Source organism: Hordeum vulgare, chromosome 6H, assembly GCF_904849725.1.
Source record: "Hordeum vulgare subsp. vulgare chromosome 6H, MorexV3_pseudomolecules_assembly, whole genome shotgun sequence".
Classification (NCBI taxonomy): domain Eukaryota; kingdom Viridiplantae; phylum Streptophyta; class Magnoliopsida; order Poales; family Poaceae; genus Hordeum; species Hordeum vulgare.
The window spans coordinates 70,293,965-70,305,821 of record NC_058523.1 but is presented as its reverse complement, the minus strand read 5'-3'; positions in this window follow the sequence as shown (position 1 = coordinate 70,305,821).

The following is an 11,857-nucleotide window of genomic DNA, read 5'->3' as shown; positions in this document are numbered from 1 at the left end:
GGGGAGGAGGGAGGTCGAGGGCGGCGGCGGCTAGGGCGCCCGAGTCGCCCCCCTGGAGGTGACGCGAGCGGTTCTCTCCTGATTTGAGTTCCAGAAGAATTCTAAAATGTGGTGAAGCACCTCTCCTGATTTGCTTGCCCACTCAAAAGATTTATAGAAAGAGTTTCTGGGAAGTAGTGGAGAGTGGTCATTTGTGGTGTGTGAGCTTCAGCTCCATGTACTTGACAACAATATAGCAGTGGCGAGAAGCCACGTTAAGCCTGTGTAGTCGTTTGACTACACAGGAATTTCGTAACTAATGGACCCAGGCCTACGTACAACACGCCACTAAACAAAAAAACTGTTGGAATTTGACAACAGGCCCATGTATCATCTGATTTGTGTAATAATGGGCAAGGCCGTACACGAACAGAAAGTCCTAAATTGCTTCCATGATCGTAATGCATCACAGAAATCCCTTGATTTTCTCGGTCGACTTGGTCATCCTGTCTTCCGCATGGGATCTTTGACCAGGGCATGAGTCGTGAGGCAGCAGCACGGCCACCTCGAGCCGTCTGGTGAGCCGCGAGCAGCTCCTGTCCTGCACCTATGATCTTCAGGCAGAATGTGAGTCGAGAGGCTTGGCCATCTCCGGTTGTCTAGTGAGCCGCGAGCGACGGACCGTCAATGTTCCATCTGGTATCAATCGATTGACATTGTTGTACTGGTCGGCACACGCAGAACATCCAATCCAACGATCATGCATATTACTTATGCACATGTATCAAAATATGCATGAGCACGAGGGATAGATCCCTGGTCGCCGCAGAGATAGCTAACACAACTAGCCACCACGGTGGCCTATAGTTTGCGACAAGTAAAAGAACACAACCTACTTGAATCGAGTCGAGACGCTATTCTCCAAAAAAAATGTTTTTCTCTTTTCTTCTCCATTTTTCATTCTTTTTTGCATTTGTTTCTTTCTTTTTAATCTTTTTTTTTGTTTCCTTTTTGGTTCTCATTTTTTCGTTTCTTTTATTCCGTTTGCTTTTTATTCTAATTTTTTTATATGTCAACAACATTTTTATAATACATGCTAATTTTTTTCCAATACAAATTTATTTTCCTAGTACATGGCATACAATTTTTCTATATGCATTTTAAACATTTCGCAAAATCTTGATTAATAATTTTCAAATATAATTTTAATATTTTTTAATACATGATCAACATTTTTCCTATAGACACTTTTAAACTATGTTAAATGGTTGATTAATATTTTTTCAAATATAAGATTAATATAATACATGGTCAATATTTTTTCTATGCACATCTATCATTTGTTTAAAAATGTTTTTTGCAATATTAATATATGGTCAACATTTTTGTACACACAATTACACATTTAACATTATTTAATCCATGGTCAACATTTTTTTGTACACATATAATTTTTTTCAAATGTGAGATTAACATTTGTTAATATATGGTCAACATTTTTTCTATAAACATTTAATATTTTCCAAATTCTTGACTAAAATTATTCAAACACTTGTTCAATACGTTTTCAAATGGTTGATTAAATATTTTATATACATGACCAACTTTTCACACCATTTTTGAATACATGGTCAACTGTTTTTTATACACATTTAATATTCCCAAATTCTTTATTAACATTTTGAAATATTTTTTCAACATTTTTTCAAGTTCTTCATAAACTATTTTGTATACATGATAAAAAAATATTATTTTTTAATACAGGTTCAACAATTTTTCTATACATGTTCAACATTTTTCGGATGCTTGATTAATATATCTAATACTTGTTTAATATTTCAGAAATTTTATTTATTTATTTTTGTAACATTATAATATTTAATAGTGTAAACAAAAGTATAGAATAGAGCAAAAATGAAAACAAAAAACTGAAAACTGAAAAAGAGGTTGTGACCTCCTGCACTTGTGGGCCGGCCCATCTTGCTCACCCCATCAGCGAGTTGGAAGATGGACTCTGAAGGCGAGAAATAGGGATGTTGCTAAAAAATATACCACTCACATGTATTTCCTCTGATTAAGACATTTGTTTTGAAACCGAGGAAATACCACAGAGTTCTTGCTCATCTTCTTACAAACAGTGTTTTCTTGGGCTGAACTTAAACTTCGAGGCTCCAGATATGTGCCACACATAGCGGTCTGTGCTTGATTAAGTACATCGCAGGGACCAAGTGTTGTGGTATTTAGTTAGCTCATGTTCATCATGGTGGTTGGATTATACTTCTGCGCTATCCTAGTCCTAGAGCTGTGTGTGATTAACTACTTCTCTTATATGGTCAAACAATAATTATCATGTTTGATTAACTAGTTGCTATGTATGGTCCAACCATAGTTGTTCCTAGATCATTGATGGCGCGCGTTGCTGCGTCCGTCCATTTTGGAACTATAATGATGGTGGTCTGACGAAAAAAAACAACCAACAATAGACCTGATGGTCGAAGTCGCTTAGTGCGTCAAAGGACTAAAAAGGTTCAGTGGCGCCCATTGTTACACCCATCTATTTCTAGAATATGCGGAGAATATATCAAATGCTGGATTGGTCGGTATAAATATTATATGAAACAAACACTATTTAGTTAATACTAAGAGGCCCTAAGTGCAAAAGAAACCGGAATTGGCCAACAAAATTAGAAAACAATGAGGCAATGTTTGAACCAATTGTTGTTGTCTCCACAAATGTGAAGTTATGAAAGATTACAGACAAGAAATCGCAAGACAAGAGGAGGTTTACGTGTTGGAGCTAGCTTTGAATAATATACTGAGTAATAATAGTCATTACTTTACGGACGGAGAAGTTAGTAACACGGACCTGGTGGAATTTTCACTACATATTTGCGAGACTAAAGGGTTGTTTCTTAATGGCAAAATTATTTATGGTATTTTATGCAACCAAAAATTTGACATGGCCATGACTTTCGCTGCTGCTTGGTTGATTTCCAAAGTTTTGGCTAACCAAACACTTATAAAAAATTGGCAGAAAATTATTATGTACATGCATGTTTAGATGACCAGGAAGACTGAAACTGTAGAACGCATGTACTATCATCGATAAGATGACTTGTATCTATAGCCTTATTCAGCAAATAGGACATGATCAGAAAGTACCGACACCAGCCGGCAATAAACCGCACCAGAACCGAAGAAGCAAGTTCTGGAAAGACCATGCATCTAATTTAGGATAACAAAATGTAGATACAATGCCAAGTACCGAATAATATCTCATGCCTGCCAAGTACCGAATAATATCTCATGCCAGCATTAGGGTGAAGGACCAGGAACCAATTAAGACAGTAGCAAAAATATGTGGAGATGGCCAAAAAGAAGTTCACCTACATCTAGCTTAGCTAACATAATAGTAGGAGCCCAAGGATTATCCCGTGGAGCATATATACACTAGTGGAAAACGGGCCTTTGGCCTGAACCCTTTAGTCCCGGCCTCCCTCTGGACCGGGCAGGGCCGGCTCTGGCCCTAGGCGAACATGGGCGACGCCCAAGGGCCCATGTTCCGCAGGGGCCCATCACCGCATATGTGTAAGTATACTTCTGCTGTTATATGGGCTGATAAAAGGTATCTGATTGGGAGAGAAAAATATCTGATCGGGACTTTGGAAGAGGAGAAGGCATCGATCAATCCATGCACGTTCGATCGTCGCCTCGCCTTGGCCGCCTGCCTGCATCGCTGCGCCTGCGCCTGTGCGGTTGCACCTGGTGGAGAACTGAAGATCACCCAGCACTGCAGCACGTGATCAGGCCTGGTGATTAACAAATAACAATGCCCTGATCCCTGCGCCCATTCGTTCAAGGTAATTTAAATACTGCATGTCTGCGTATATATTTGACTAGTGTCCTAGTCCTTTTAGATCAGTTGATCTCAGGCCCTGGTTGATCTGATTATATTACTGTCGATAAACTCATAAAAACTTGGTTCTTATTTGAGGTAATCAAACTAGCATAGAATATTATTTGTTATATTTCGCTACTCTATTATTTTTTTATCGTGATATGACATAACTTAAACATTTATCAATTATTTATAGATGTATCTAAATAAGAATGTATGATTAGATTTAAACTTTAATATTTTACGTTTGTATATCTATAAATGCGTACACATTTATTTCCCTAAGGGCTTATTTTTGAACTTCGCCCCAGGGCCCCGAAAAATATAGAGCCGGCCCTGGGGCCGGGACTAAAGGCCCGGCCACGTCACCCCAAATCGCAATGCCTCCCACGAGGCTTTGGTCCCGGCCCGTAAGGAGCCTTTAGTCCCGGTTTGTGTCTCAAACCGGGACTAAAGGGCTACGCGGTGTGCAGCCCGCATGTGCGCCACCTTTAGTCCCGGTTTGTGTCTCAAACCGGGACGAAAGTCATCTGCCTATATATATTGGCCACAACCCCCCTCTCCCCTCTTCCTTGCAGTTTTCTTGGATGGAAGAGTGTGGGTGTGTGCTAGCTCTCCATTTTTCTTGGATGCACTAGAGGTGTTTGTTGAAATGTGTGTTAGAGCGATGCCGCTTCAGTTCACCGAACATAACTACGATATGAGATGTCCGAGCCACGCTTAAACTTCTTCCTCTTTATTTCTACTTATTCTAAAAGGTTAGCAACTATATTTCCTCGTTTAGACCGTGCGGTACTAATTTTTAGGATCGTGACTGTATTTTTTATACTGTCGTATGACGCAGATGAACCATCCATGGATGGACGGTGATCGACGCACAGCCGCTTACAGAGAAGGCGTGCATTCTTTTCGAGATGCAGCCGATGCGAACAAGCATGGTGGTGGCTATATGTTTTGTCCATGTGTTGAATGTCGGAATGAGAAGGATTACACTTCCTCAAGAGTCATTCAGAGCCACCTGCTTCGGTCCGGTTTTATGTCGGGCTATAATGTTTGGACCAAGCACGGAGAAAGAGGGGTTATGATGGAAGACGACGATGAAGAAGAAGAGAACGATGATGACAACTACCGATCTATGTTCCCTGAGTATGCTGATACCGCAATGGAAGACAATGAAGAAGAAGATCAAGATGAAGAACGGGAACCAGATGAGCCCGCTGATGATCTTGGCCGGGTCATTTCTGATGCACGGCGAGGTTGCGACACAGAAAAAGGAGAGGTTGCAGTTCGAGCAGATGTTACAGGACCACAACAAATTGTTGTACCCAACTTGTGAAGATGGCCAGAAGAAGCTGGGTAGCACACTGGAATTGCTGAAGTGGAAGGCAGAGACCGGTGTGACTGACTCGTCATTCAAAAAGTTGCTGGTATTGATGAAGAAGATGCTTCCAAGAAAGAACGAATTGCCCGCCAGCACGTACGAAGCAAAGAAGCTTGTCTGCCCTCTAGGATTAGACGTGCAGAAGATACATGCATGCCCTAATGACTGCATCCTCTACCGCGGTGAGAAGTACGAGAATATGGATAAATGCCCGGTATGCACTGCATTGCGGTATAAGATCAGAAAAGATGACCCTGGTGATATTGAGGGCGAGCCACCCAAGAAGAGGGTTCCTGCCAAGGTGATGTGGTATGCTCCTATAATACCACGGTTGAAACGTCTGTTCAGAAATAAAGATCATGCAAAGTTGTTGCGATGGCACATGGAAGATCGTATGAAAGACGATAAGTTGAGGCACACCGCTGATGGTCGGTAGTGGAGAAAAATCGAGAGAGAGTTCCCGAGATTTGCAGCTGACGCAAGGAACTTATGGTTTGGTCTGAGTACAGATGGCATGAATCCTTTTGGGGAGCAGAGTTGCAGTCACAGCACCTGGCCCGTTACTCTATGTATCTACAACCTTCCTCCTTGGTTGTGCATGAAGCGGAAGTTCATTATGATGCCAGTGCTTATCCAAGGTCCAAAGCAACCCGGCAACGATATTGATGTGTACCTAAGGCCATTAGTTGATGAACTTTTACAGCTGTGGGCCGAACCAGGTGTACGTGTGTGGGACGAGCACAAACAAGAGGAATTTGACCTTCGAGCGTTGCTTTTCGTAACCATCAATGATTGGCCTGCTCTTAGTAACATTTCAGGACAGTCAAACAAGGGATACAATGCATGCATGCACTGTTTGGATCAGACAGAAAGTATATATCTGGACAAATGTAGGAAGAATGTGTACCCGTACAATCGTCGTTTTCTTCCGCCCAAGCATCCCTTAAAGAAAAAGGCAAGCATTTCAATGGCAAGGCAAAACCCTGAGGGAAGCCTGTCATCCGTACTGGTCCTGAAGTATTTGATATGGTCAAAGATTTAAAAGTAATCTTTGGAAAGGGTCCTGGCAGCCAACCTGTTCCTAACGGCCCTGATAAGCGCGTACCCATGTGGAAGAAGAAATCTATATTTTGGGAGCTACCCTACTGGGAAGTCCATGAGGTCCGCTCGGCAATCGACGTGATGCACCTGACGAAGAATCTCTGCGTGAATATTCTAGGCTTCCTGGGCTTGTATGGGAAGTCAAAAGATACACCGGAAGCACGGGAGGACCAGGAACGTCATAAAGAAAGAGATGGCATGCATCCAGGGCAGTTTCAAGGGCGTGCCAGCTACACTCTTACTAAGGAAGAGAAGGAAATCTTCTTTGAAGTCCTTTTCAGTATCAAGGTCCCGACTGGCTTCTCGTCGAATATAAAGGGAATCGTAAATATGAAATACAAAAAATTCCAAAACCTAAAGTATCATGACTGCCACGTGCTTATGACGCAATTGCTTCCGGTTGCATTGAGGGGAATTCTACCGGAAAATGTTCGCCTGGCAATTGTGAAGGTATGTGCATTCCTCAATGTAATTTCTCAGAAGGTAATCGATCGAGAAAGTCTATCAGGGTTACAGATTGATGTGGTCCAATGTCTGGTCAGCTTTGAGTTGTTGTTCCGGCCATCCTTCTTCAATATAATGACACACCTCCTAGTTCACCTAGTCGAAGAGATTAGAGTTCTCGGTCATGTGTTTCTACACAATATGTTCCCCTTCGAGAGGTTCATGGGAGTCTTAAAGAAATATGTTCGTAACTGTGCTAGGCCAGAAGGAAGCATCTCCAAGGGCTATGGAACAGAGGAGGTCATTGAGTTTTGTGTGGACTTTCTTCCTGACCTTAAACCGATTGGTGTTCCTGAATCTCGGTATGAGGGTAGGCTGACAGGAAAAGGCACACTAGGAAGGAAAGCAAAAGTATGTATGGACGGGCATTCTTTCTCTCAAGCACACTACACAGTTCTACACAATTCCACCGTGGTGACTCCGTATATCGTGAGACACAAGAATATTCTACGCTCCGAAAACCCGGGGAAGGCTGACTCTTGGATTAAAGGGGAACACGAGAAGACTTTCGGCAGTTGGTTGCAGACACATCTCATGAATGACGACACCGTTGAAGATGAGTTGTACTGTTTGGCCAAGCCACCATCTTCGACTATATGTACTTCCCAAGGGTATGAGATAAATGGGAATACATTTTACACGGTTGCCCAAGATAAAAAGAGCACCAACCAAAATAGTGGTGTCCGCTTTGATGCAACAGACGAGAATGGGCACTGTTTGGAAATATATTACGGGTACATAGAGGAGATATGGGAACTTGACTATGGACCTACTTTTAAGATCCCTTTGTTTTGGTGCAAATGGGTGAAGCTGACAGGAGGCGGGGTAGTTGTAGACCAAAAGTACGGCATGACAATAGTGGATCTCAACAATCTTGCGTACATGGACTAACCATTTGTCCTAGCCAATGATGTCGCTCAGGTTTTCTATGTGAAGGACATGTCTACAAAAACGAGAAAAAGAAATCAGCAAAAGAAGATATCGTCCGATGAGCCAAAACGCCACATAGTTCTTTCAGGAAAAAGAAACATCGTGGGAGTACATGACAAGACACACATGTTAGTAGATTATAATAAGTTTCATGAAATTCCGCCCTTCAAAGTGAAAACTGACCCAAGCATCCTACTGAATGATGAAGATTCTCCATGGCTACGACCCAGAAGAAAACAAAAATAATAGATAGGAATATTGGTGCAATAATGTAATAATGTATTAAACCTTTTATGTAATACATGTATGGAATGTACTAAACCTTTTAGTTTTGAATTATTTATTCAATTTCAAACACTTCTCATTTTCATAGTTTTTTCAAATTCTCAAATATGCAAAAAGAATTTTAATAAACCTTTGTAAGAGATGAGTTCTAGTTGAAACCCTAATACTTCGAGAGAGATTGTCCGTTTTGTACACGAAGTGCATCCAGTTTTTGTCGTAGCCCTCTCAACTTTTTAACACATGCTATGTGGGTGAAATGATGATAGCATGCCAACTTTAAAAATTTCCAGAGTTCATTTGTAGTGCTTTTCAATTTTAGGGTCAACTAGCTCAAAAAAACAAAAATAAATGCACGAAAAATACCAAATTAAGTCAAAAATTGTTGAAAATTTGTGATGTGCCTTTGAATGGTGCATTTTAAACACACAAAAAGTATGGAGTTCAAATAAGTTCAAAAAAATGAAAGCCCTTTGTAAGAGATGAGTTCTCGTTCGAAACCCTGATACTTCGAGAAAGATTGTCCGTTTTGTACACGAAGTGCATCCAGTTTTTGTCGTAGCCCTCTCAACTTTATAACACATGCTATGTGGGTGAAATGACGATAGCATGCCAACGTTCAACATTTTCAAAGTTCATTTGTAGTGCTTTTCAATTTTAGGGTCAACTAGCTCAAAAAAAATTAGTAAATGCACGAAAAATACCAAATGAAGTCAGAAATTGTTGAAATTTTGTGATGTGCCTTTGAATGGTGCATTTTGAACACACAAAAAGTATGGAGTTCAAATAAGTTCAAAAAAATTAAATCCCTTTTGTAAGAGATAAGTTCTCATTCGAAACCCTGATACTTCGAAAAAGATTGTCCGTTTTGTACACGAAGTGCATCCAGTTTTTGTCGTAGCCCTCTCAACTTTTTAAGACATGCTATGTGAGTGAAATGATGATAGCATGCGAACTTTCAACATTTTCACAGTTCATTTGTAGTGCTTTTCAATTTTAGGGTCAACTAGCTCAAAAAAATAAGTAAATGCACGAAAAATACCAAATGAAGTGAGAAATTGCTGAAAATTTGTGATGTGCCTTTGAATGGTGCATTTTGAACACACAAAAAGTATGGAGTTCAAATAAGTTCAAAAAAATGAAAGCCCTTTGTAAGAGATGAGTTCTCGTTCGAAACCCTGATACTTCGAGAGAGATTGTCCGTTTTGTACACGAAGTGCATCCAGTTTTTGTCGTAGCCCTCTCAACTTTATAACACATGCTATGTGGGTGAAATGACGATAGCATGCCAACGTTCAACATTTTCAAAGTTCATTTGTAGTGCTTTTCAATTTTAGGGTCAACTAGCTCAAAAAAAATTAGTAAATGCACGAAAAATACCAAATGAAGTCAGAAATTGTTGAAATTTTGTGATGTGCCTTTGAATGGTGCATTTTGAACACACAAAAAGTATGGAGTTCAAATAAGTTCAAAAAAATTAAATCCCTTTTGTAAGAGATAAGTTCTCATTCGAAACCCTGATACTTCGAGAAAGATTGTTCGTTTTGTACACGAAGTGCATCCAGTTTTTGTCGTAGCCCTCTCAACTTTTTAAGACATGCTATGTGAGTGAAATGATGATAGCATGCGAACTTTCAACATTTTCACAGTTCATTTGTAGTGCTTTTCAATTTTAGGGTCAACTAGCTCAAAAAAAAATAAGTAAATGCACGAAAAATACCAAATGAAGTGAGAAATTGCTGAAAATTTGTGATGTGCCTTTGAATGGTGCATTTTGAACACACAAAAAGTATGGAGTTCAAATAAGTTCAAAAAAATGAAATCCCTTTGTAAGAGATGAGTTCTCGTTCGAAACCCTGATACTTCGAGAGAGATTGTCCGTTTTGTACACGAAGTGCATCCAGTTTTTGTCGTAGCCCTCTCAACTTTATAACACATGCTATGTGGGTGAAATGACGATAGCATGCCAACGTTCAACATTTTCAAAGTTCATTTGTAGTGCTTTTCAATTTTAGGGTCAACTAGCTCAAAAAAAATAAGTAAATGCACGAAAAATACCAAATGAAGTCAGAAATTGTTGAAATTTTGTGATGTGCCTTTGAATGGTGCATCTTGAACACACAAAAAGTATGGAGTTCAAATAAGTTCAAAAAAATTAAATCCCTTTTGTAAGAGATAAGTTCTCATTCGAAACCCTGATACTTCGAGAAAGATTGTCCGTTTTGTACACGAAGTGCATCCAGTTTTTGTCGTAGCCCTCTCAACTTTTTAAGACATGCTATGTGAGTGAAATGATGATAGCATGCGAACTTTCAACATTTTCACAGTTCATTTGTAGTGCTTTTCAATTTGAGGGTCAACTAGCTCAAAAAAAATAAGTAAATGCACGAAAAATACCAAATGAAGTGAGAAATTGCTGAAATTTTGTGATGTGCCTTTGAATGGTGCATTTTGAACACACAAAAAGTATGGAGTTCAAATAAGTTCAAAAAAATGAAATCCCTTTGTAAGAGATGAGTTCTCGTTCGAAACCCTCATATATACTTCGAGAGAGATTGTCCGTTTTGTACACGAAGTGCATCCAGTTATTGTCGTAGCCGTCTCAACTTTTTAACACATGCTATGTGGGTGAAATGATGATAGCATGCCAACTTTCAACATTTTCAGAGTTCATTTGTAGTGCTTTTCAATTTTAGGGTCAACTAGCTCAAAAAAAACAGAAGTAAATGCACGAAAAATACCAAATTAAGTCAGAAATTGTTGAACTTTTTTTACGTGCCTTTGAATGGTGCATATTAAACACACAAAAAGAATGGAGTTCAAATAAGTTCAAAAAAATGAAATCCCTTTCTAAGAGATGAGTTCTCGTTCGAAACCGTGATACTTCAAGAGAGATTGTACGTTTTGTACACGAAGTGCATTTGGTTTTTGTCGTAGCCCTCTCAACTTTTTAACACATGCTATGTGGGTGAAATGATGATAGCGTGCCAACTTTCAACATTTTCAGAGTTCTTTTGTAGTGCTTTTCAATTTTAGGGTCAACTAGCTCAAAAAAAAAAGTAAATGCACGAAAAATACCAAATGAAGTCAGAAATTGTTGAAATTTTGTGATGTGCCTTTGAATGGTGCATTTTGAACACACAAAAAGTATGGAGTTCAAATAAGTTCAAAAAAATGAAATCCCTTTGTAAGAGATGAGTTCCCGTTCGAAACCCTGATACTTCGAGAGAGATTGTCCGTTTTGTACACGAAGTGCATCCAGTTTTTGTCATAGCCCTCTCAACTTTTTAACACATGCTATGTGGGTGAAATGATGATAGTATGCCAACTTTCAATATTTTCAGAGTTCATTTGTAGTGCTTTGCAATTTTAGGGTCAATTAGCTTAAAAAAACAAAAGTAAATGCACGAAAAATACCAAATTAAGTCAGAAATTGTTGAAAATTTGTGATGTACCTTTGAATGGTGCATTTTAAACACACAGAAAGTATGGAGTTCAAATAAGTTCAAAAAAATGAAATCCCTTTGTAAGAGATGAGTTCTCGTTCGAAACCCTGATACTTCGAGAGAGATTGTCCGTTTTATACACGAAGTGCATCCAGTTTTTGTCCTAGCCCTCTCAACTTTTTAACACATTCTATGTGGGTGAAATGATGATAGCATGCCAACTTTCAACATTTTCAGAGTTCATTTGTAGTGCTTTTCAATTTTAGGGTCAACTAGCTCAAAAAAAGTAAATGCACGAAAAATACCAAATGAAGTGAGAAATTGTTGAAATTTTGT